At 59.8% G+C, this 23915-nt stretch overlaps 1 protein-coding gene and 1 pseudogene across 1 annotated transcript in view; one reads left to right on the forward strand and one right to left on the reverse strand.

The window, feature by feature from the left end:
- The window catches only part of LOC138846506 (protein Aster-A-like), a 406361-nt gene that overhangs the window by 173609 nt on the left and 208837 nt on the right, over positions 1–23915 (reverse strand).
- LOC149120841 (major allergen I polypeptide chain 1-like) lies at positions 5575–7008 on the forward strand (annotated as a pseudogene).

Here is a 23915-nt window from a genome sequence, read left to right on the forward strand (position 1 = left end):
GCCCAAGTCCTTGGGCCCCTGCTCCAACATGGGAGACCCAGAAGAAGCTCTTGGCTTCTAGCTTTTAATCAGGACAGCTCTGGCAATTTTGGTCATTTGGGGAGTGAATCAGCAGATGGAAAACCTCTCTCTCTCTCTCTCTCTCTGCTTCTGCCTCTCTTTAACTCTGCCTTTCAAATAAATAAATAAATATTTTTAAAAAAGTGATGGAAAAGCTCTATCTCCCTGTCTTTGTAACCAGTTTTTCAAATGAAATTGCAAGTAAGTGAAATGTTTAAAAATAATAACAAAATATGGCACAATTACTGTGGCACACAGGTTAAGCGTCGAGGAGCGAGCTGCAGGGGACATTTGACGCTGTTGGCTCTAGGGGAGAAGTGACCTTTCTGAGTGGCTCCATCCTGAGCCAAGTGCTCTGTTGTCCCAGCCCCAGGGTCACCTCGGCTTTCCAGCCACATCCTCCTCCCGCCTCTCCTGCCTCCCAATGCACTAATCCCCCTAAATGCAGAGAGAAAAATCACAGGAGGCCTCAAGGTCATGTCTACATTGCCAAAGGGAGCCAACATGCTGTCCAGAACACTGACGCATGCCTGCGTTTCAGCCCGGGGCTGAGGGTGGGAGCAGAGAACCTGGGTCAGGCTCTCACTAGCTGGATCCTTCCTCCAGCCTCCTTCTCACCCTGTGGGAGCTCATGACGTCCTGGGCCTTTCCCATTACTCCAGCCTGGCCCCTTCTCCTGGCTCCCTCTTCTTAGTGAACAGGGCCCCCTGGGCGGTTTGAAGTGCCCCGTGCCTCCATCAGCACCCACAGACGGTGGCGGGAGAGAGGCATCTCCCCAGACTGAGTTGTCCCGAGCCCTTCCGGCCCCCGAGGCTGCAGCCCTACAGGCCCATGCACCGGGTCAGCCAGGGATGGTGCTGCTCTGCCTAGACCCTCCAGAGAGCTCCCCCAGCCTCCGATGTAGGAGCACAGTGTGTTGGAGGCAAAAAGATGAGGGTGTCCATGGAAACGCTAGCAGAAGCGAGCCCGAGACAGCTGCCTGTGCTCTTATCTGGAACCCGGTGAGCAGCAAGAGGAGTAACAATATCGGGTTATAGCCATGAATAAAACCCCACATGTGAGTGCATACTGATACAAACAGATAACTGCATAAGCAGATGGATGGAGAAGAGACAAATACTCCTGAGAGAGACCCCAAGTAGTCAATGGCTGACTCCACTCCAGCAGGGGGAGCTACTGCCCCTCCCTGGCAGACGTGAACAGTGCTCTGGTGATAACCCGTGGTCAGCCACAGCTGTCATGCACCTGGATGCCAGGTGACAAGAAGCGACCTGATTTCTTTGGTTTTCTTCCCAAACTCTCCAACCCCAGTCCAAGCTACAAGAAGAGCCCCTGACAAGCTCAGTGTAGGGGACATTGGGTCATCCCTGGCCAGGCCTCCCCTAGAGTGGCAAGGTCAGAAAACTCAGGACAGGCTGAGAAAGCTCCTAGCCCCGAGGACAGGTGGACAAAGGGCAGCTGGTGCTCAGCTCTGGGTGCTTCTTTGCCAAAAGCAGTTGCCGGATGTGAATCCTGTTTGGCACAGGGTTCTCCCTGGGCTCGAAATAATTGTGTGTCTTTTCTGCTCTGATGCCCAGCAAACCGTATTCTGTCATTGTTGGTGATAGAGTGCCTCCAGCCAAAACAAAACAAAAGTGCTTAATCTTGAATTCATTTGGAAGGCAGAGTCACAGAGAGGCAGAGAGAGAGAGAGAGAGAGAGAGAGAGAAGAATTTCAGTCCGTAGGTTCACTCCCCAAATGGCTGCAATGGCAGCTGGGCCTCCTCTGGGTCTTCCATTTGGGTGCAGGGGCCCAAGCACTTGGGTCATCTTCCACTGCTTTCCCAGGCCATTAGCAGAGAGCTGGATGGGAAGTGGAGCAGCCGGGACTGGTACTGGCGCCCACATGGGATACCAGCACAGCAGGCAGCAGCTTTACCGGTTAAGCCACAACACGGACCCTGATTTTGACATATTGTGACATCTAAAACCTGCACTTTTAAAAATTAATGTGAGTGGCTGGCTTGTGGCTCAGTGGCTGTAAAGCCCTGGCCTGCAGTGCTGGCATCCCATATAATTGCTGGCCAAGTCTGGCTCTTCCACTTCCAATCCAGCTCCCTGCTATGGCCTAGGAAATCAGTAGAAGATGGCCCAAGTCCTTGGGCCCCTGCACCTGCGTGGGAGACCCAGAAGAAGCTCTTGGTTTCTGGCTTCTAATCAGCACAGCTCCGGCCATTTTGGTCATTTGGGGAATGAATCAGCAGATAGAAGACCTATCTCTCTCTCTTTTTTTCTCTCTCCCTAACTCTGTCTTTCAAATAAATAAAACAAGCCTTTTTTTTTTTTAATTAATGTGAGGCAATATCTACACATTCACAAAAGACCTTCAAAAACGTAATGGAAGATTCATTTTATGGAAAAGTCATATGTGACTTTTGAAATTTTTGAAGTGAAATAAGCTTACTGTGTTTTTTTTTTTTAAGATTTATTTATTTATTTAAAAGTCAGAATTACAGAGAGGAGAGGCAGAGGGAGAGAGAGAGAGAGGTCTTCGATCTGCTGGTTCACTCCTCAACTGGCCCCAATAGCCAGAGCTGTGCCGGTCCAAAGGCAGGAGCCAGGAGCTTCTTCCTGGTCTCCGATGTGGGTGCAAGGGCCCAAGGACTTGGGCCATCTTCTACTGCCTTCCCAGGCCATAGCAGAGAGCTGGATTGGAAGTGGAGCAGCCAGGTCTCAAGCTGGCTGCACCGGCCCCAGCTTACTATTTTTAAAAAGGAATTATTGGGGCTGGCACAGTGGCCCAGTGGGTTAATGCCCTTCCCTGAGGCACCAGCATCCCATATGGGCACCGGTTCTAGTCCCAGCTGCTCCTCTTTTTTTTTTTTTTTTTTTTGACAGGCAGAGTGGATAGTGAGAGAGAGAGACAGAGAGAAAGGTCTTCCTCTTGCCATTGGTTCACCCTCCAATGGCCAGCACGGCTGGCGTGCTGTGGCCGGAGCACCGCGCTGATCCGAAGGCAGGAGCCAGGTGCTTCTCCTGGTCTCCCATGGGGTGCAGGGCCCAAGCACTTGGGCCATTCTCCACTGCCTTCCCGGGCCACAGCACAGAGCTGGCCTGGAAGAGGGGCAACCGGAAAAGAATCTGGCGCCCCGACCGGGACTAGAACCCAGTGTGCCGGCGCCGCTAGGTGGAGGATTAGCCTATTGAGCCGCGGCGCTGGCCAGCTGCTCCTCTTTTGTTCCAGCTCTCTGCTATGGCCTGGGAAAGCAGTAGAAGATATCCCATGTCCTTGGTCCCCTGCACCCATGTGCAAGGCACAGAAGAAGCTCCTGGCTCCTGTCTTTGGATCGGCACAGCTCCAGCCGTTGTGGCCATCTGGGTAGTGAACCAGCGGATGGAAGACCTCTCTCTCTGTCTCTGCCTCTCCTCTCTCTGTGTAACTCTGACTTTCAAATAAATAAATAAATCTTTAAAAAAAGGGAATTATTTATTTATTCAAAAGGTAGAGTGACAGTGAAAGAGAGACAAATCCTTCATCTACCGGTTGATTCCCCAAAAGTCCTTGAGGTCCAGTTCTATGCCAAGCCAAGGTCAGGAACCAGAATTCCAACTGTGACTCCCATGCGGGAGCAGCGGCCCACATATTGGGGCCGTCTTCCACTGCTTTCCCAGGCCTGCTGGCAGAGAGCTGGATCCGAAGCTGAGCAGCCGGGACTCAAACCAGCTCTCCACTATGGGATGCCATCATTGCAAGTGGCTGCTTACCCTGCTGTAGCACCACCGTGGCCCCTACACTTTAAATGCTAATTTCCATAAACTTATTGAAGTCCTCTCCTACCCATGTGAACGTGTCCTTGTTTAGAGACTTCAGAGAAGCAGGCCACGCCCTCAGCTCCTCTGACAGCCCTCATGTTCCTGGAGCTCCCATCCCTCCACAAGGGAGGGAAACCACGGAGAACTGAAGACAGGGGAGGGCGAGCCCGAGCGTGCAGGGGCGAGTGTGCGCTGGGCTGAGCCTTGCTGTCGCTCCTACAGAATGTCTGCGACCAGGGAATTCACAGGGGGAAGAGTCTGACTTGGGCTCCTGGGCTGCACCCTGGGGAGCCCCAAGCACATCAGCGCTCCCCACCAGGCCCTCTTGCTGCTCCTGGCCACAGTGGACAGCAGAAGGCAAGCGTGTGCAGGTGGACGAGAGCAGAGCAAGCCAAGGAAGCGGAACTCGCCTTAGCACAAGCTTCCCTCTACCAGCCCAGTCCTGCCACAGCAAGAACTCATGTGCGGGGCAGGTGCTGGGGCACAGCGGGTTCCACTGCTGCTTAGGATGTGGGCATCCCAGATCAGAACACCTAGAGTCCTGTCCCACTGCTGCTTCCTGGCCAGCTTCCGGCCAGCCCCTGTGTGGGGGAGGTGAACTTGCAGCTGCCAAGACTTCCCTCACCATATGGGTGCCGGTTCTAGACCCAGCCATTCCTCTTCCGATCTAGCTCTCTGCTATGGCCTGGGAGAGCAGTAGAAGATGGCCCAGGTCCTTGGGCCCCTGCACCCACATGCGAGACCCTGAAGAAGCTCCTGGCTTCGGATGGACGCAGCTCCGGCTGTTGTGGCCATCTGGGGAGTGAACCAGCGGGTGGAAGACCTCTTGCTCTCTCTCTGACTCTGTCAATGCTTCTCTGTAACTGTGGCTTTCAAATAAATTAAAAAAAAAAACAAAATGGAAGGAGGCCATGGAGGGAGGGAGACTGGGGCAGGAGCTGGCAGCGGCAGCAGGGTGGGAGAGGGTGTGTGCGGGGAAGCCAGGGACAGAAGGGAGCTGGGCTCCCCTGGGGCATCTGGTGGGGAGCACAGGCGCTGGAAGAGATGCAGAAGCCGGGCACCACCCCTGCCTTTCGACAAGGCTGTACTTCTCTCTGTGTCCCAGTTTGTTCTCCCCACGGGAAGACAAGGACCTGGGCATCTGTCCCAGTCCAGCCAGGGCCCTCTAGCCCCAAAGAACAAAATGCAGTCAAATACCAAGTAGGTCTTTAGAGACAACTGGTCTACCCCGTGTCCCCTAGCCTTCAGGGCCGTGAGTGCAGGAGAGAAGCAGAGGACCTGCGCTCTGGCCTGCCCGCCACACTGGCACTGGGTCTCCTGCGGTTCCCATAGTCACAGCAGCTGGTCGTCAGGGTCCCAGCCAAGGTGCGAGAGGCTGAGCTGGCCCAGGGCTCCAGAGGCCCTGTGTGGTGCTTTCTCCCCTTGCCCAGGCAGGGTTTCCACTGGTTCTGCGCCTTCCCTGCACCCCGGCATGGGTGCGTGTCAGGTCCCCGGAAAGAGAGGGAGAAGGAGCCAACCCCTGTGTTAACCCAGGGCTGGACTCGGCCAACATCAACACACACCCACGTGCACCCTCTGCAACTGCAGGTCATGCAAGCTGTGGCCTGGGAGGGGCAGGGAGGGAACACACCCACCCTGGGGGAGGACAGGCCCCTCCTGCCCTACTGACGGCCCGGAGCAGGTATAAAAGGGCCCCGCGGTCAGAGCGGCTGTCCCTGCACCATGAAGCCTGCTGCTTGCCTGGTGCTGCTCGGCTCTGCCTGGCTCCTGATCTCTCTTGCCAGTGGGTGCCAGCCACGGGCGCCTGGGCTGGGGGTGCTCTGGGGGCAGGGGCCAGCTTTCCAGGGCAGTGCTGGCTCCCAGGGCGGATGAAGGGGCACACCTGCTGTGACCCATGCCTTCTGTTTCTCTTCAGGTTGTGACATCTGCCCAGCTGTGCAGACAGCTGTTTATGAATTTCTGTCAGGACCCTCCGATGAGTATATTTCCTATGTGCAAAATTACCAAAGTGACCCGCTAGTGCTGCAAAACGCCCTGGCTCTGATACAGTGCGTGATGGGAAACTGACAGCAGAGGATAAGGGGCATGCGATCAGTGCCGTGGTGAGTCCAGCCGGGCCTGGCCCGACACCGGCTCCTTCCGGGGCCCTGGGGAGGGGCACTGTTTGTGCCCACCACAGCCGGGCCTGGGAATCTGTGGGAAAAACCTCCGGATGAGGACGCAGAGTTGGGGGCCGCCCCCCCCCGTGGTGCGAGAAAGGACAGGGAGGGCGACTGCTTGGACCCGGAGCCCTGGGCTCCATGGCTGTTCAGCTCCCCCAGGCAGGCCCGAGACCCTCCAGGGCCGCTGTCCCCACGGCAGCCCCGCTTGTGTCAGACCTCAGCTCTGGCCTCCCTGACCACAACCTGTCCAGCGCCCGAGCCCGAATCTTCTTCAAGATGTTGCCTTGGGTGCTGCCTGCCTTCGAATCTCACTTCCTCACCCTGACCCCTCGGGTGCCCTCCTCCACCCCCAGACCTCATGTTTCCTTCTCCCTGGACCCCTAAGGGCCATCTGGGGCTCCCGAGCCTGGAACCAGGCCTCCAACAGCCCTTCCTGTCCTCCCGGGCCTGGCGACACCTGGGGAAGAGCAGAGGGAACCCTGACTACAGGTGCAGCGTGGGCGGGGATGGGCACTAGGTTGAAAGCTTGCGAGAGATAGACAGGGCCAGGGGACTGGGGTCAGTGCATTCCTGAAGGCCCCTAGTGCCCCTGCCACCTTGCCAGGCCTTCCGTGTAGCCCCTGCCTGTCCCAGCCTCACCTGCACCCCCCACAGAGAACCTCCTCCTCATTCCTCATCAAAGGAGGGATTTTTAGGAGAGCTTCTCAGGCACCCAGGTGCAGGAGAGGATCTGCCTTTAGCTGCCCAGATCCAGTGCCAGGCTGCAGCTCCTCCCCAGGAAGCGCCCTGTGCCTGTGCCCTGCAGGTGTCTCTAGGCCCCGGCCTCACCAGGTGTCCCGACTTCTCTTTGCAGAATAAAATCTTCTCAGATCCTCTTTGTTAAGGGAGCCCTCCCGGCAAGAAGACCCAGGGCCGCCCCGCGCCTACGTGGTCAGCAGGTGCAGCCCAGGCGCTGCCGGCCTCTCATTGAAGGAGGCAACAATAAAAGCTCGCGTTGCACAGAGTCTGCTCAGTGCTGGACCGGACACCGGGCGTGGGTGTGGGAGGCGGGCGGTGCAGCGGGGCCGGCTGCCATGACTGCCAGTGGCGGCTGGATCCAGGGCTGTCCGTGTTGTTCCTGCAGGGGTGCAGTGTGGGGCGGGGTGGGTGGGGGTTCGATCTCTGTCACCGTGGCCACGATCCGCAGGACACACGCATCACAACCAGGCGTAGCCGGCAAGCCACCTTCAGAGCGGCAGTGAGTCCCAGCGTCACCGTGAGCACACTGCGGCTCAGAGCTGGGGCGCGTGCACAACACTGCACAGCAGCTGCCACTCTGCTGCCCCGCCCTCTGCAGGGAGACCAGCTGGGCTGCTCAGTGTGTGGCCGTGCATGGTGGCAGTGGTGCCCACCTGTAGATGCATATGAGACCTCCCACCTCCAGGCCCAAGGGACATAAGGGGTGGGAAGGGTCCCTGACCGGACAAAAAGACCTAAAGCCCAGAGGGCATGAACGCCCCTGACCATGATCCAGAAATCCTCTCTCGTGCCTCAGCTGGTCCCAGTGCCAACCCCCAACTGTGGATGGAGCTGTGACCCCACAAACACACCCCACGTGGGGTCTCCTGCACAGTGGGCCCAGGGTCTGGGTGTCTGTGGTGGCTCAGCCCTGTGGTCATGATGCTGCCGCCTATCTCAGGCCCCCCGCATGCCTGTCTGTGCCCTCTGGGCCTGGATCTGCCACCTGCCCCCTGCTCTGTCACAACTCACTGAGGGCACTCGGCACAGGGCTGTCTCAGGAGGAGCATCTGTGACATCCTGGTGAGCTGCTGGGAGGCCCAGCAGGGTGGAGCGGCCGCTCCTGTCCCCGGGGTCTTGCTGGGGGGGTGGGTGGCAGGGTGGGTTGATCCTTTTCCTGTTTCTCCCACACTTGTACCTGGGCTGCCTTCACAGAGAGAATGGGTCAGGGTGGGCGATCTAGGCAGTGGTGAAGTCCCGGATTGGGGTGCCCACATCCCCAGTCAGAGGGCCTGGTTCTACTCCCAGCTCCTTGGCTGCCATTCCAGCTCCCCGCGAATGCACACTCAGGGGTTCAGGTGGCACCTGCAGGTGGTGGTCCAAGCACTGGGGTTCCATCACCCACGAGGGAGGGAGACCCAGATGCATTTCCTGCCTTTGGCCTGGCCCAGCCCTGATTCTGGGAGCCCAGCACTCATGCCTTCCCAGGGCCCCACCCCATCTCACCTAGCAACCTCCTACTCTGCCTGCCTCTTAAAGGTCCCACACCCCTCTTGGTGCCACAAACTCTGTCTAAAGCACTTACCCCAGGGGAGACCTGCTCTTTGTGCTCACTGAGCTCCCTCCACAGAGGAGCAATGGGGGACCCCTGCCTCTGCAGGAGTGAAAGGGAGCCCAGGGGACAGGAGGGCTTGGGGAGCAGAGACGCCCTCGTTACCCCACCTGTGGGACCCTGGGGCTGTGTCCCACTACACCCCATCCGACAGATGCAAATCTATGCACAGTGAGGACACAGGCGACACCAGGTGTCTCGGTCCGCTCTCTGCTGCTGTGACAGAATCCCACAGACTGGGGCGATGTCCAAGCCACACGAGCTGATTGGCTCACGGCTCTGGAGGGCCTTCGTGCTGCATCCAACATGGTGGCCAACATCCCATGGGGGTGCAGGGAGAGGCGGGTAGAGTCAAAGATGTAGAGAGAAAGAGGGAGAGAAGTAGAGGAACTTGCTTTTATTTTGAACTTTAATTTTTATTGTTTAAAAATTTATTTATATTAAGGCCTTAGCCACTGGCCACTGCAGGCCTATGCTGAGGGGAACAGTGGATGGAAGCAACCACCCCCCAAGATCCACGAATTAAACATTTGTAACAACACCTTGATAGGAAACATTTGTAGCAACAACAATGGGAACTCACCCCTGTGCACCCTAAGCCACCCCAGGAGGCCAGCGTCAGTCCATGCAGGAGCTGGGTTGGGGCCCATGCACCCATGCTCCTTGGACTTGGACTCTGGGGAACAAACCTCCCCCCCAGTGAAGGAAAATGCAATGTGGAGAACACTAAGCCTAGGCATCTGGAGTTTGAACTCAGGCAGAGAAACGAAAATGTATGGGCATCCTCCACCCAATTAGAAACATTTGACTGCTGAAGCTGAGTGGTCCCCATTCAGCACTCGCTGTGTTATTTTACAGCACTTTGTGAATCTCCAAAAGAGTTTACAATGCAATTTAAAAGCAGAGACGCTGAGTGGGGAGGGGAATAAAAGAATCAGTTAAAACCCAAGTGTTGCTGGACAGCATCTCTGGACACGACACAGCGGTGCACTCATTCACACTCCGCAGAGGAGGCCAGCAGGTGTGTGGGTGACCAGGGCCCTGGGCCCTGTGGTCTCCATGCCAGGGCAGGGGAAGTGGGCAGGGAGGCAGAGCAGTGGACCCTTGAAGGGAAAAGAACCGACTGTGGCCCAGGGGGCAGCCTAGGGGCAGTGTGGGGCCCAGGACCAAGGAGGTGCTGGGGGAGGGCTGAGCCACTTTCCCAGGGGGAGCAACCTTGCGATCAGCACCCCGGGGAGCCACGGGCGTGTGGCTACACCTGCCAACAGCCTGGCGCATGCTGTCCCTGTCCTGATGGTCAGCAGCAGCTCGGTGTTACCAGCATGCGGCTCAGGTGCTGGTGCCCAGGAGTTCTTAGTGCTCTGTGCCTGAAGCCCTGGCCCGTGTCCAGGACAGGGCCCTGGTTCCCGCTCTGGACAGGCTGGGCCACGCTGGCTGAGGTGCTCAGCAGGACGCTCCCCTGCCTCCATCCCAGAGGACCCCTGTGTCCATCTCCTACAACTCCAGGGAAGAAGGGCTGGAACAGAGCAGGAGGGGCAGCAGAGGGTGGCAGTGCTGGGGTGGGGCCTGTGGTAGGACAGGAGGCTGCTCCCCCGGGAGTCTCAGTTCAGGTCATGGCAGGGGCAGCCCCGGAGTGTGGGGACAGGTCTATGTGGGGCTCCCTATGCGACCTTGTGTGCAAAGAAAGAGGCCTTCACAGTTGGGCTGTAATACAATTGCAGAGGCAGAAAGGAGGGGCAGGAGGTGCCGGTTGCCTGGGACTTGGGACCATTACGGCAGGTGGCAGAGGGCCCTGGCACCCCTGGTTCCGGGGCAGTTCTGCCAGAGCCCTGCCCTCTTCACCTGGGCCCTGGGGAGAACACAGGCCCCACTTGTGGTGACCTTTAATGAAGCCAGGCCTGAGGACCCTGAGCCCTGCCACAGCAGAGCCACTAGGGATTGGCTGGCAGGCTTCTGTGATGTCACAGTCACTGAGATGCGCACTCTGGGCTGGGAGGCGACCAGAGGCCAGTAGTGCGTCTACTGCCCAACTGACCAGTTGGTAGTGTAGGCAGCAGGCGCATTTCAGAGAATCACATGGATTCGCGATGGAGGTGAGTGGCACTTGCTCTAACGAGCTGTGGCGTGGGGAAGGTCCGCCAGGGGGGCGGCCCTGGTCTCCCACACCGGATTCCATGGGCGATGTGGTGGAGCTCTGAGTGCTGCCCCTGTGTGCAGAGCGTGTACACAGTCGTCTCATTCCTCCCGCTCTGCTGGTCACCAGTGTTGAATGGGCCTTGGTGTGAGTCTGTGTCTGGACACGGGTTCAAGACTAGGTGTCGGGTCAGCTGGTATCAGGTGGGCAGGGAGGCCGGCTCTGAGAGCCCCAGAGATGCGGGAGCTGGGAGCAGGCCAGGGAGCCCCGTAGACTTGGGCTCCCTGGAGGACACATAGATGCCAGGCTGGGGGAGGAGTGTCCTTTCCAAGGGCAGGGGAGGCAAGGTGGGGGCTGTCCTTCCCCAACCGTCCCTAGTCCCTGAGCTCTGCACAAGTCATAATCCAGGGACCCGGCCACCAGGTGCCCGCCTGCCTGGCTGTGTGGCTGCCCCCCCTCTGACCAGGGGGACAGCCCTCAAAGCAGCATTCCTGTGCGCTCCCCAGTGCTGGCTCTCATGTGCGTGTGTGTCTTACAGATTGGATATGAATGCCCTGAGGTCCCGGAAGGCCCAGGAGCGAGCAGAGCTCATCAATAAATATGAGCAGGTACTGGCCAGGGTGCTGGGGGAGGAGGTGGGGCCCTGCCTCAAGGACTGTGCCTGTGAGAGCCAGACCCCGCCTCCCTGAGGACACGGGGGAGGGGGCAGGCGGACAGCTCCCCCAGTGACTTCTCATCCGGGTCCCCTCTCGGCTGCAGGGATGCCGAGGAGCGGCACTGTTGGAGCCTGAGGAAGAGGACGATGAGGGCGGCTGCCTCGTCCCAGACAGGCTTGGGTTCCTGCAGTGAGTCCTCCGCACCCCAGCTCACCCCAGGGTGGGACTGGGGTCAGAAACCCCAACATGAGGTGGCACACCTGTCCCCGGGCCCCGACCTTGAGCCCAGCTGTGGTCACAGGCAGGCACTGGTCAGCATTTGGGGGCAGGAGTCGGACGTGGAGGCTGTTCCCACAGATGTCGGGGAGAGAGGCCCCGTGGCTGGAGGGTGGGCTCTGGTGACCTGGAGGGATGGAGCCATCTCGGGCCATCTCTGGCATGACTCAGCAGCCCACCTGAGCACGGGGATAAGGGCTTCTGCCTCCATGTTGTGCCAGAACCTGGAGAATAAGCAGGAGCAGAGTGGTGGAGAGATGGCCAGGGTCCGGGCTGACAGAGGAGGGGTGAGGTGGGGCGCATGACCTCAGGAGGCCAGGGCACAGGGGGGAGGGTGGGCAGTGGGGGACCCTGAGGGGTGTGGGGGTCCCAGGTGCCTCGAGCCCCAGGTGCACACTCACAGCACTGAGCATCTCTCAGGCAGGTCACCCGGACTCGTCAGTTCCAGGGTGATGTCCTGGGCAGAGCTGATGTGGGGATATAGCTGCCTCAGCCCTGGGCAGCCTGGCCCTGCTCAGGACAGCCACCCCACAACCGCTGTGGGGGGGCTGCCCCACAGCCAGGAAGGTGGACCTCTGACAGGCCTGGAGCCCGCCACTGGCAGCAAGAGCCCCTGCTGGCCCTAGGCTCCCTGTGCTCATGGTCACCAGCCCCTCCCTCCCCATCTCAGTCCCCTGGGCTGAGAGGATGAAGCTGGTCCTTCCCTGGCCCACTAGGGAGGTCGCGGTGCCTGTTGTGGTCCTGTCCTCACCTCTCTGCCTCCCTTGCTTTCCAGTGAGCAGAAGCTGCCCCAAGACAGCACCCCGGGGGCAAAGGTAAGGACAAGTCCTTGGCCATGGGCCAGTCATCTGGAAGCAGAGCTGGGCGGAGGGGGCATGTGGGGCTCGGCAGTGGTGAGTGGGAGCGCCATAAGGTCCCGCGATGCGGTACTTATACGGCACCTGCTGACATCTTACCACACTCACCTGTCCCAGAAGTGAGCCGCAGCTCAGGGGTGTCTGCTGTCGGCCGCCCTGACTCATTGGCATGGTTGGGAGTGACCTGGCTGGAGCTCAGGGGCTCTCCTTGACGAAGGGGCAGCTCGGGTCAGAGACCAGGCCACCGATGCTCCCCCAGACAGAAGATCTGGGGCTCACGGTCTGTGCCTTTTCTGGCTCCTTCCATTTGAGCGCCCACAGAGCTCCTGAGCTGCATCTGAGGGCCCCTCTCAGAGCCCCAAGCTGGGCTCACGCCATCCTGTCTCGTTTTCCAGCGTAAACAGGAGGTAAGAAGGATCCAGAAGTGGATAAAGATGATCAAGAACCATAGTAAATACCGCGGCAGTGACAAGGTACCGTGGCGATGAGGGCCCCTCGGGAACACTGAGAGCTGAATTGGGGTTTGAGCAGTGCCCATTCCTGTGCCAGGCACCGCCTGCCTCTCAGATGCCCAGGGGCAACTGTCCAGTCGCTAGGGACACGGGTCATGGGCACACCTCCCCATACACACAGGACACTGTCCTGGTAGAAAATCTGAAGTCACTGCTGAAGACAATCCCGGATGCAGGGCAGGCGTGGTTCCAGGAGCCCTGTGGGGGCAGTCCGTACACGGCAGAGCCGGTGCCCCTGAGCCCTTGGCCCTCCAGTCACTGTGGGTCATAAGGCCCCCCTCTGGGCAGATCCTCCCTCTGCCAATACACAGGGAGCCCCTGGCTTCTCCCTCTGCTGTCTCACCCTGCGCTGCCTCCACGAGTGGCCACGTTCAGCACTCACCAGAGCCTCCTCTCTCCTGTAGTTTCAGCGCAGAATCTACAAAGGCATCCCTGCCCAGGTGCGTGGGAAGGTGTGGGCTGTGATGCTGGAGGTGGACAAGAGGAAGGCCCAGAACCCGGGAAAATACGCGGTATGGCTCTGCACTCAGCCCAAGGGGGCCCGGCCTGCTCGGGCCTGCTCAGGAGCCTGAGTCTCCGTGGAGGACCGTCCCTCACTGAGCCCTCGGGAGCCTCCTCCCCATCCTGCCTTCCTCTCCCTAGATCCTAGTCAGTGCCTCCTCCACGTCTCCTCAGACCCAGCTGGGACTGGACAGGTGTGTTTTGTGCCAGAGGCTTTAACCTGCTCTCTGCTGAGCTCACCTGGGCAGCTTGGCATATGGCCAGAAGACAGAGATTGCTGGTCCCTGATGGGCGGGGGTCTCCCAGGATGAGATCACAATGGTGTGAGGTAGGGAGCCCCACAGGCTCTGTGCTAACATGGCCTGCCCGCAGCTGGCCGGCCCTCACCTAGGCCTGCCCACAGCTGGCCCTGCCTTCACATGGACCTGCAGCCCCTGGCATTGCCCTTGCCTGGAGAGGCCGCTCCAATGGTCAGACAGCTCTCAATGCTTCTGGGAAAGGAGGGAGTGAGGACTGGTGTGAGCAGAGGTCTGTCAGCTGCAGCTGGCTCTCATGGCCCCTGGCTGCCATCAGGGAGCAGGGCCCAGCTGTGTTTCCCACCCTGCCTCCCCCAAGTCTGCAGTCTGGGGCTGGCCCTGGGAGCTGGGCCTGGAGACAGTCATTGCCCAGGCTCAGCTCCAAGCCAAGGGTGGCTTGCAATGTTGAGATGGAGATGGGCCCCTCCAGCAGGGGGCAGCATGGAGCAGTGGTCAGGCTGTGGCTGACTCCTGGAGGGCAGGGCCTGAGATGTCAGTGAGAAGGCTCGGAAGCCTGGCTGGGGGCAGACCACATCGTGCTGAGAGCTGAGGCAGGCAGGGGGAGTGCATAGGGACCTTTCAGAGCCCCTGTCTGCTGCTGACCGTCAGGGTTACGTGGGCACTGAGGCAAGTTAGGGAGCCCATGACCCTCCCTCAAGGTGGGACCCAGAAAGGAATGAGCGCTTGCAGGGAACTCCATGTCAGCCAGAAGAGCTGACGTGGACTTGAGGTCCTTGTGTGGCAATGGGGCTTGGGCAGTTCTTGAGGCTGCCCCGCCCTTGTCCCTGCCCTGCAGGAGATGAAAGAGCTGGCCAGGCTGGGCGCCACTCACTTCCATCACATCGACTCCGCCATCGCATGGACTTTCAGAAACCACCTCATGTTCCGGGAACGTTACGGAATGAAGTGAGGCCTCTGGGCTGGGGAGGACCCGCGGGTGGGAGGAGCAAGGGTCCTGGGGCACATGGGGTCCCTAGGGAAGATTGGGTGCAAACCTAAAACAGTTCATTGAGCACAGAAAACAAACTTGCCTTTTCTATAGTACACAAACTTTCCCAAGACACTGTGGAGAGAATGAAATGAAAAGAAACACCAGGGGAGACAATAGTAGCAATCTAACTAATAAAGGTGTTGTTTCCAGAATATTCAAGGAGCCCTTCAACTCAGTCACAAGGAAGCAGTGGGCAGCCCCCCAGTACCCCGGGAACACAGGATCGGGGGGACCCTTCATGAAAGCACACACACTTCAGCTCCTCAGCACATGAACACACGCTTATTCCCTACACCACAAAGGGGCACCAGCGCACAGCTGTGGGAGGGGGGGGACTAAAACCACTGAGGACGCCGGGTGCTGCTCCCTACCAGGTTGAACGTGCATGGGAGGCTGACTCTCCACAGCTTAGACCCACGGGACTGCACTCCCACAGTGGGACGCTCACCTGTGCCCTGAACACCCACCTGGGGAAATGAAAGTGCACGTGACTGTGCCCTGGGAGGTGTGCGTGTCCATGCAGGCGGCGCTCACCCACATGGTGGACAACACGCAGGTGCCCTGACGACGTCACTGCGCATGAGCAGAGTGTCACGGGCCCTGCATGTGGCTGTCAGGCTCTGTTAGGCAGAGCTGCACTGAGAGCCTCGGCAGCACAAGACACACGGCCTCTGTCCTCTCTCTTCCAGCCAACAGGCCTTATTCCACATACTGATGGCCTATTCCGTCTACAATCCCGTGAGTATTCTGGGGTCATAGCGCAGGTGCTATCCCGGCAGTCCCTGCAGGGCACCCCTGGTCACAGAGATCCCAGCCTGGGTTGAGGGGGCCTCGCTCATCCACAGATCTGAGGAAGAGCCGTAGAGGCCAGGCTCTGAGCCTCTTGGACCCAACCTCAAGTTCTGGGAGGAGAAAGGCAGCCTTCTCCTGGGCTGGTCTCCAGACCCCAGGAGCTTGGCCGTGTTGGGAAGCCCCTCCCAGGGCTAGCATTCCACGCAGTGGGGCGGGGGACGAAGGCAGGGCAGATCAGGTGTACGACTTTGCTGTGGGTCCCACTGATGCCATTACACCCACCAGCCCTGTGGTTGGACCCATGGGCCTGAATCCCACTCTGTACAGCGCCCCTGCCACAACCACCCACTCAGAATTTCCCATGAGTGGAGCAGGCGCAGGGCTCCATGGGTGACCCAGCAAGGCCTGGACATCCCCACCCCCCTGACCTGCCACTGGCCAACCCTGCCTGGTGCCCTGGTTCCCAGGGGGCCTGGCACTCAGGAAGCCCAGGCCTGCACCCATGCCAGAGGCACTCCTCCTGTTCCGGTCCTGGTAGCACTTCCTGGCTTACTTCTTCCTCATGTGAGAAAGGGCCACCGGCTCACCTGCAGAGCTCAGGGGTCCAGAAGCTTCCATGGGCATGGATCTGGATTCCCACAGCAACCTGGCCCATGCTGACATCTTGGGGGTAACAGGTGTCCATACTTGAGCTCTCCCCCTGTGCTGCCTAAGCTCAGGCCCTGCAGGATTCCCTCCAGGAACTTGGAGAACTTCTCTGGGCTCCAATTCTTGGGCAGCTGACACCAAGTGGCAGGATTCAGGCACAGGGGCTCCCTGTGCCTAAATCTTCCTGGACCCTTCAGTGGGTGACCCTGATCTCCCTGAGAGGTGGGCCATCCTAGGATATCATTCTTGCCAGGGGAGGTCTCCTAAAGGTATTCTGGGATCTTGCAGGAGGTGGGCTACAGCCAGGGTCTGAGCCATGTGGTGGCGCTGTTGCTCATGTATATGCCCGAGGAGGACTCTTTCTGGGCCCTGGTGCAGCTCATGGAAAGCAGGAAGCACGCGATGCACGGTAGGTGGATGGCGTGTGGGGCCCAGTGCATGCAAGTCCGTGCACGGCCCTCACTGGCTCCTGAATGTGCGGGACAGTGTCACAGTGTGTGTGTGGGGGGGCTCCCTAGAAGCCAGGGCTGGCAGAGGCCTCCCAGACTGAGGCAGCCCCCTTCTTTTACCACCACCCAAAGTCCCTGCAGCTTGGCCATGGCCATCCTGGGTGTGGGAACCTTCAGAACAAGGGGTCCTGTCCTTGTCCAGTGACTCAGGTCGATTCTGGCTCTTCTGCCTCACACGTCTGTACACAACTCTCAAGCACAGAGCCACACCCAGGGAACTTGTGGAAGGCAGCATCCCCTGTAGGGTCACCCCCTCCTCGCTCCTGAGTCTTGGAATGGCCAGGAGGCACCCAGTCTGACTGCACCCACCCCAGCGGGCTCCAGGGGGCAGCCAGGCCTGGGCTGTACACAGTCACCCACCTGCACCCACCTCCCAAGCAGATCCTCTGCCCTGGCCACGTTCATCCCCACCTGCCCCTGGTCCAGCCTCCCCTAACCCTCAGTGCTCAGAAGCACCCCCCCCAGGCCTGGGGCTCTCCAGCCTTCCTAGGAGGAGGCTCTCACGTGGGGGTGTGGCTGATTCTACTCAGGTTTCTACAAACCGAACACCCCCAAACTGGAGCGATTCCAGCAACACCTGGGGCTCATTGTGCATCGCGTGCTCCCCTCCCTGGAGAAACACCTGGTAAGTTAAGCATCTCCTTTCTCCTCTTGGGGGCTCTGGGCTCATGGGACTGCTTCCTGAGCCAGGGGAGGCCATGACCTCACAAAAACTTTCCTTGGTTACTGGGGTCCGCGGCAGCTTGGGTGTTGGTTTGTTTTCCAGCACTTGGTCCCCCAGAGTTGGCGTAGATTGAAGGGAGACGCTGTCCCCAGAGCAGAGTGGAAGGAGGGACCTGTGTCCCTTCAGGAACCTGCATGGCTGGGAGGGGGGATGCCCCTGCTGCTGGGCTTCCTGCACCCAGGGGCTCTGCCCCAGGGCTCAGATTAGAGGGAGTCAGGCCTGGGCCCTGGGCCCTGAGCCCCCTCTGCCTCTGCCTCTTCTTAGGAGAAGGAGGGTGTGTGCCTGGAGGACTCCACCGCCCACTGGTACATCCAGTGCTTCCTGGATGGGGTAAGTGCCCCGGGGACCCCTTGCCCAGGGAAGCTCCTGCCCCAGTGCCTGGTTCTCTGGTGCTGGTGGCCTGTGACTCTGAGCTCCCCCAGCCCCAGCAGACACAGGAGGGAGCCTGCTGTGCAGACCAGGCAGGCCCTGTCCAGCCCTGCTAAGGGTGGTCCAAGCTGAGGCTGAGCCTCAGAGCCAGCAAGGAGGGGACAGGTCCCACCAGGACCCATCCTGAGAGCCTGGCAAAGGCCAGAGCCCTACAGTGAGAGGCAGGAGATCCATAGACCCCCCGAGGCAGAGGCTGGTGGCAGCACAGCCCAAGGGCTGACCCCTCCCCAGGCCCCTGGGGTGTCTGGCATCTCCAGTGTGGCTTCCAAAGTGTGCAGACCCCCAGGGTCCAGGACAGGACATGGTCATCCTCTGTGGGTCTGGTTCGCTGAGTGGGCAGGGATGTGGCCATGAGGCATGGCCTCCCCTCCCCTCCCAGGAGGAGCTCTGGCCTTCTTGTGTCATCAGCCTCCTGGAGTCTCCCTCTGTCCTAGGGGAGTGACACTGCACACCCACCCCTGTGGGCCCTGCTGAGGCCCTGATGGGCGGGTCCTCCAATGCCTCTGTCCCCAGGTGCCGTTCCCCCTGGCTCTGAGAATATGGGATATATACATCCTGGAGGGTGAGCACGTGCTCCCGGCCATGGCATACACGGCCCTCAAGATCCATCAAAGTGAGTCCTCAGGGCCCACAGAGGCCCAGGTGCTGGGGATGGAGGATCTGGGGGTCCCCTGCCTGTCCCTCGTGAGCAGGGCTTGAGGGAGGGGTGAGGGGGTTGGGGAGGCCTGGGTTCCCTTCAGGAGGGCACTGAGAATCCCCCTGTTGCATCCCCAATCCCAGGCCCCCACAGACCACAAGGAGAAGTGGCCAGGGTCATCGCACTGGAAATTGGCCCCTGAGCAGTCCCTCCAGTGCTTGGCGTGACACCCAAGGGTGTCCAAGGGTGTCTGCAGCCCATGTCTGGTGCTGGGACAGGGCTTGGAGCAGCCATGGTGGCTGCGCCATCCCTAGGGCCCCTCCCAGCCTGACGCCCACCCCCATGTCTAGAGCGCCTGCTGAAGATGCCCCGGGACCACCTCCGGGAGTTCCTGCAGGTGACCCTGAAGCAGGCCTGGTCTCTGAGCGAGGATGCGGTCATCAGGCAGCTGCGGGCCTCCATGCGTGAGCTGGGGAAGCTCCAGTGCCTCCTGCCTCCCGAAGGTGAGTCCAGCACACGGCCCCGTCCCATGCTCCCTTGGGGGAGTCAGTAGTGGGAGTGCCAGGCCCTGACATCCCCGCCCAGGGCCTCACCTCTTCCTGGTCCTCCTTGTCCTCCCGACTCAGAAGTTCTGCTTTCTGAAGCTCTGACAGCATGGCCTGGTGGGGCCTCGGGCAGCTTCCCAGCATCCTCCTGTGGGTGCCGGCTCTCCCCCCATGACTCTGGGGCCGGGCCGTGGAGCTGTCCTCAGGGCATTTGTGGCTCTGGCTCCTCGGCTGACCCCCACTCTGGAGTGGATTGGAGGCCCCGCCTTGAGCTACCCTGCCCAGGTCTGGAGCAGGTGCCCTGGCTCAGTGCCCCCAGGAGCCTGGAGCACAGCTGGACCCCCACTCCAGCAAGATGAGAAGTGGCCCTGCCTGACCCCACACAGCCTCCTGGCCCGATGACCACAGCTGTCTGCACACAGGACCCTCCTAGGACAGGGGTGGGCGGGGCTCCCACCTGCATTTGGGCAGGGCTAGAGGGAGGTGGGGCTGTGGGAGACCCTGTGCAGTGATGTAAAGGCTGCTGGCACTGGATCCCCTTCAGCCATCTGAGAACCCCTGGAAGGCCCAGGTGCCCTGAGCCCAGTTGTGGGGGCCGAGTGCACTCCTGCGAGCAGGGCTGGGCACAGAGGCAGGGCTGGGGGCCCCTGCGGCAGAACTCAAGAGTGTGGGCTCTGCAGCCCTAGCCTCGGGCCAACAGAAGTCAGCGGGACCCGGAGCATCGCTGGCTTCTGGGCTCTAGTGGGGAGGGGTCCCCGTGCTCGTCCCCTCCTGCTGCTGCCATCATGGACCTGAGCGCCTGGGTCCCCATGCAGAGCAGAGATGGGCTTGTCCCAGCTCTAGAGGCTCTAAGTGGGGGCCCAGGTGCAGGCTGTCCAGGCACTGGGGAGGCCCTACTGCGCCTCCAGATGCTGCAACCCTGGGTGCTCATGGGACAGTAGCGGTAACAGCCCAGTCTCACCAGGAAAGAGACAGTGGCCCAGGGGCAGAGGACACAGGGCACCCCTGCCACCTCTTTAGAAACTGCATTCCCTGTCCCCAAGGGCCTGAACCGGACTCCATGTCTGCCCCACAGCCCCAGCTCTCACCCCATCATCTTAGGCTCAGTTCCTTTCCAGCCATGTAGGAGGGACTCAGATGTGGGAAATCCAGCCAATGCACTGTTAGGGCGCAGCAGGTCAGGTGGGGGAGGGGACGAGGTCCTGAGTTGGTGCTTTAGTCCCCAGAGATGAGAGTGAGGCAAGGAGTTCAGGGCCATCCACCCTGTGATGGCTGTGCAGGAGGAGCCGGTGGTGTCCCAGGGCTCCCCTTGCCCGGGCTGCACACACCCTCCCCTCTGGGGCCAGCAGCCTGGAAGAGTCCTCAGCGTCACACGTGGTGATGGGGACCCCAGGATGAGGTCGGGGCAGGCACCCTGCAGGCCAGACGGGGGCTGTGGAGAAGCAAACCGCGTCTCTTCTTCTTCCAGCCAAGGCCATCGAACAGTGCAGCAGGCCCCTGGGGCAGGCACGCGTCCCCCAGATGCACGTTCCTGCCCCCACTGCTCCGAAGGCCAAAATCACCATTCAGGACACAGTGGCAGTGTGGGAGCAGACCAGGGGTCCCGCTACCCGTGCAGTGATGATCCGTCCTCCAGAAAGCTTTGGCCTCCGCATCACCAAGAGGGAAGGCCTGGAGGAGGAGGAGAGCTGGGAAGGCAGCCCAGAGCCCCTCGGCCTGGGCTCCCCTGTGGGGACCGCAGAGTCTCCAGGTTCTGCCAGCCCCACGGAGTCTCCAAAGTGCTCGAGGTGGGGAGGCCTGTGCCAGTGCGCCAGTCTCCCTAACCTGAGCGGGCCAGAGCACAGGGAGGACGACTCCTCCGACGCTGGCAGCTGGGAGGGCCTGTGGATGTGGGCTCCTCCACGGGCCTCGGAGCCCCCGGAACCAGGGCCCATGCAGGCTGTCCCCACCTGGGGGCCACGGCTGAAGACTCCCCCCTACTGGTATGGCAGCCCCACGCACTCTGGGGACAGTCACGGGCTGGAGCCGGCCAGAGCCAGCCCTGGGCTGGGACACCAGGCCCACGTGCCCTCCCTGGCCAGAGGCCTCCTTACCTCTTATTCCTTGGGGCACCTGGATGATGGGTGCCTCCTAGAAGAGAGGCTGAGTCCAGCATCTGTCCTGCCCAGGCTGGGCAGCAGCCTTCCGTGTGTCTTCACGGCATCCTATACACTTGGTTGAGCGCCCACCGCCCAGGCTCTTCCTGGGGCCAGGACACCCTGACACTGGAAGACAACAGCCGTGCCAGGAGCCACTGTACTCTCCTCCCCGCCCCCTCCCCCACCGCCACCCTCAGGTGGTGCTGAGCCTGTATTAAATTGTTCCATGGAAAGGAGTTTGCTCCAGTTTGTGACCCCGGCGCCCAGCGGCAGCAAGCTTCCCCGTGTTCCTGGGGAGATGGGTGGTTCCACAGCCCCCAGCCCCAGGCAGAGACCCACTCAGGACCCTGCAGACAATGCCTGAGATTCAGCTGTGCCCTGTGGGGACTGGGCCAGGGTGGGAGAGCAGCAGCCGTGAGTGCCCGTGACCTCTGGGACAGATCGGCACAATAGGAACAGCCGTGGTTGGAGGGCCTGTGTCACCTCTGTGCTCTCCCCTAGACCTGGGCGGCCGTGGCTGCAGCATCCCTGGCTTGACCCCACACGGCTCTCCCACATGGGAGAGGATGTGCACTCTGGGCTGGGAGGCGACCAGTGGCCAGCAGTGCGTCTACTGCCCAACTGACCAGGTGTTGGTAGCGTAGGCAGGAGGCACATTTGATAGAATTGCATGGATTCTCGGTGGAGGTGAGAGGGACTTGCTCTCGGCTGTGCCTGTGTGAACACCACGGGAGTAGAGCCCTTGGCCCTGGGACTCAGAGAGGTTCTCCAGGAAGGGCTGCCGCAGCGCGCTGGAGGGGCCTGGTCTGTGTGCTGAGCTCATGTGCTGTGGGCAGGAAGGGCCCTAGCACGCAGGTCACCTTGCTCTCCCACAAGCACCACTGTCAGAGGTGATCTCTGTGGCCGTGTAGCCACAGCTCTCAGCCAGGCACGCGGGCCATGGCTCACCTGAAATGCAGGGGCGGCTCCAGAGCCCTGTAAGGACTGGCGGTGAATTCGCAGACTCAGCATTTCCCAGCTCCTGCCCGGCTCCTGTCTCCCAGGACACAGATGAGGCCCCGCGATGTCTCTAAAGGTTGACCTGAGGGACTCGAAGTCCTGCCGGACTCCCAGGTGCCATGAGCAGTGCTGCTGAGCTGGCCTCTGCCTGTACCCCCAGCCACCCCTAACAGAGGACTCAGACCTGGGGGTTTAGGGGGCACAGGAAGCCAGAGCTGGTTTAGGGAGACCTCAACTAAAATCTGGAATGGGGAACCCCTGATGCTTCGGGAAGAGGCTTTCTCAGAAACCCTTCAGGGACATTGGAGGGCATTTCGCTGAAGTTGGAGGGGAGTCCTGGCCACTCTGTGTGGCAATAGCAAAATACCTGAAGCCGCGTTGCTTAGAAAATGAAAGAAGTTCACTTTGCCTGTGGCTTGACCAGCCCGAGAGCGTGGCACGGCATCAGCTTCTAGTGAGGGTCTCATGGCAGACAGCATCCCCCAGCAGGAGCCCGAGTGAGATGGGGCTGGAGGAGGACTGGGCCCTGTCCCTGATGACAACCCCAGGGCAGGCAACATGGGGAAGACACCACTGGGCACGTGCATCCCCTCCTGGACCACCCGGGGTCCATCCCCTGCCTCGGCCCCTGAGTCCAGCTTCTTCCACATGTGCACTGTTGCCGTTGATTTCTCAACAATATTGCAGTGGAGTTGTTTCTGAGAGGAGGAGCCTGGTGGCGGCTAGAGGCATGGAGTCACCACACAGACGCCGGGAGTCGGGTGAAAGTGGGCTTGAGGCAAGCAGCCCGCAGACTCGTTTATTTCAGTTAGTACAACAGCTTATATAGCCAAGACAGCCAATCCGGTCATGGGGTGGTTTATACCCTAACCAATCACAGCCTGTTGTCAGGCAGTATTGGAAGCCATCCAATCACAGCCTGTTGCCAGGCAGGCTCCACTGCCAGGTGGGATTCAAAGCCATTCCTGAATAACTGACGCTCGCTTGCCAGCGGCCATCTTGACATGGCCTTCTCATTCCACCACATTTCCCCCTTTCATTTATTTTTGAGCAATGGGAGGCATGATTTTTGGCCATACCATTGTTGACCCTGTGTCCATGTGGTCTCTGTACGCGGCTGTGCCTGTCTTAGGTTGTCCCCCAGGGGATCTTACCCGTCGTTGACTAAACAGTGCTCAACATGGGAGACCACTGGTGTGCTTGCTCAGATGGGGTAGGAATGAGGAAGAATGGTAACCAGGAATTGTGTGACCACACACAGGCTGTGGGCCGTTTGAGTGGCTGATCTCTGCTAGGGGGGTATAAAGCATTAATGGATGTGGCTATGGGCAGTTTCCCAGGGTAGGATGATAGGGCAGGTGCGTCTGCTAACAAGGCTGACTCTCAGTCTTGTTCAGCTGGTTCTGGTTGGCTGTCAGTTGCAGGCTGGATGTTTCTGGCTGGTACCCAAATGGGCTGTGCCGCATTCTCTGGAAAGACACAAGCATATCCTCAACCTTTGGTTAGAGAGGGTGTGGCCCCTTCCATTCTCCTGTCAGGGGTATTTCCACCTAACCATAGGGGCCGGGGTCTGGGATGGAAAGGATCCCCAGTGTTTATAAACTGGGCTGACCCCTTGGAATCAAAAGGAAGAAACTTGATAGTGAAAAGGACCTCAGTCAAAGCAAGCTGTGGGTCTGGGGACATACGGTTGTTTTTCTGTCCTTGTAAGAGATCTTTAATCGTCCTATGAGTTCTTTCAATGATTGCCTGCCCCTGTGGCTTGTATGGGATACCTGTGGCAGACTGTATGTTCCAGGACCTCAGGAAGGAATTAAATTCCTGTGGTGTATATGCTGGCCCATTATCAGGCTTTATTGTCCAGGGGACACCGAGGACCAGCAGGGCTGACTTAACCGCCTTTATCACATTTCTAGCCTTTTCTCCGG

This window comes from Oryctolagus cuniculus, chromosome 18, assembly GCF_051225735.1.
Source record: "Oryctolagus cuniculus isolate XC-2025 breed Fujian yellow rabbit chromosome 18, ASM5122573v1, whole genome shotgun sequence".
Taxonomy (NCBI): domain Eukaryota; kingdom Metazoa; phylum Chordata; class Mammalia; order Lagomorpha; family Leporidae; genus Oryctolagus; species Oryctolagus cuniculus.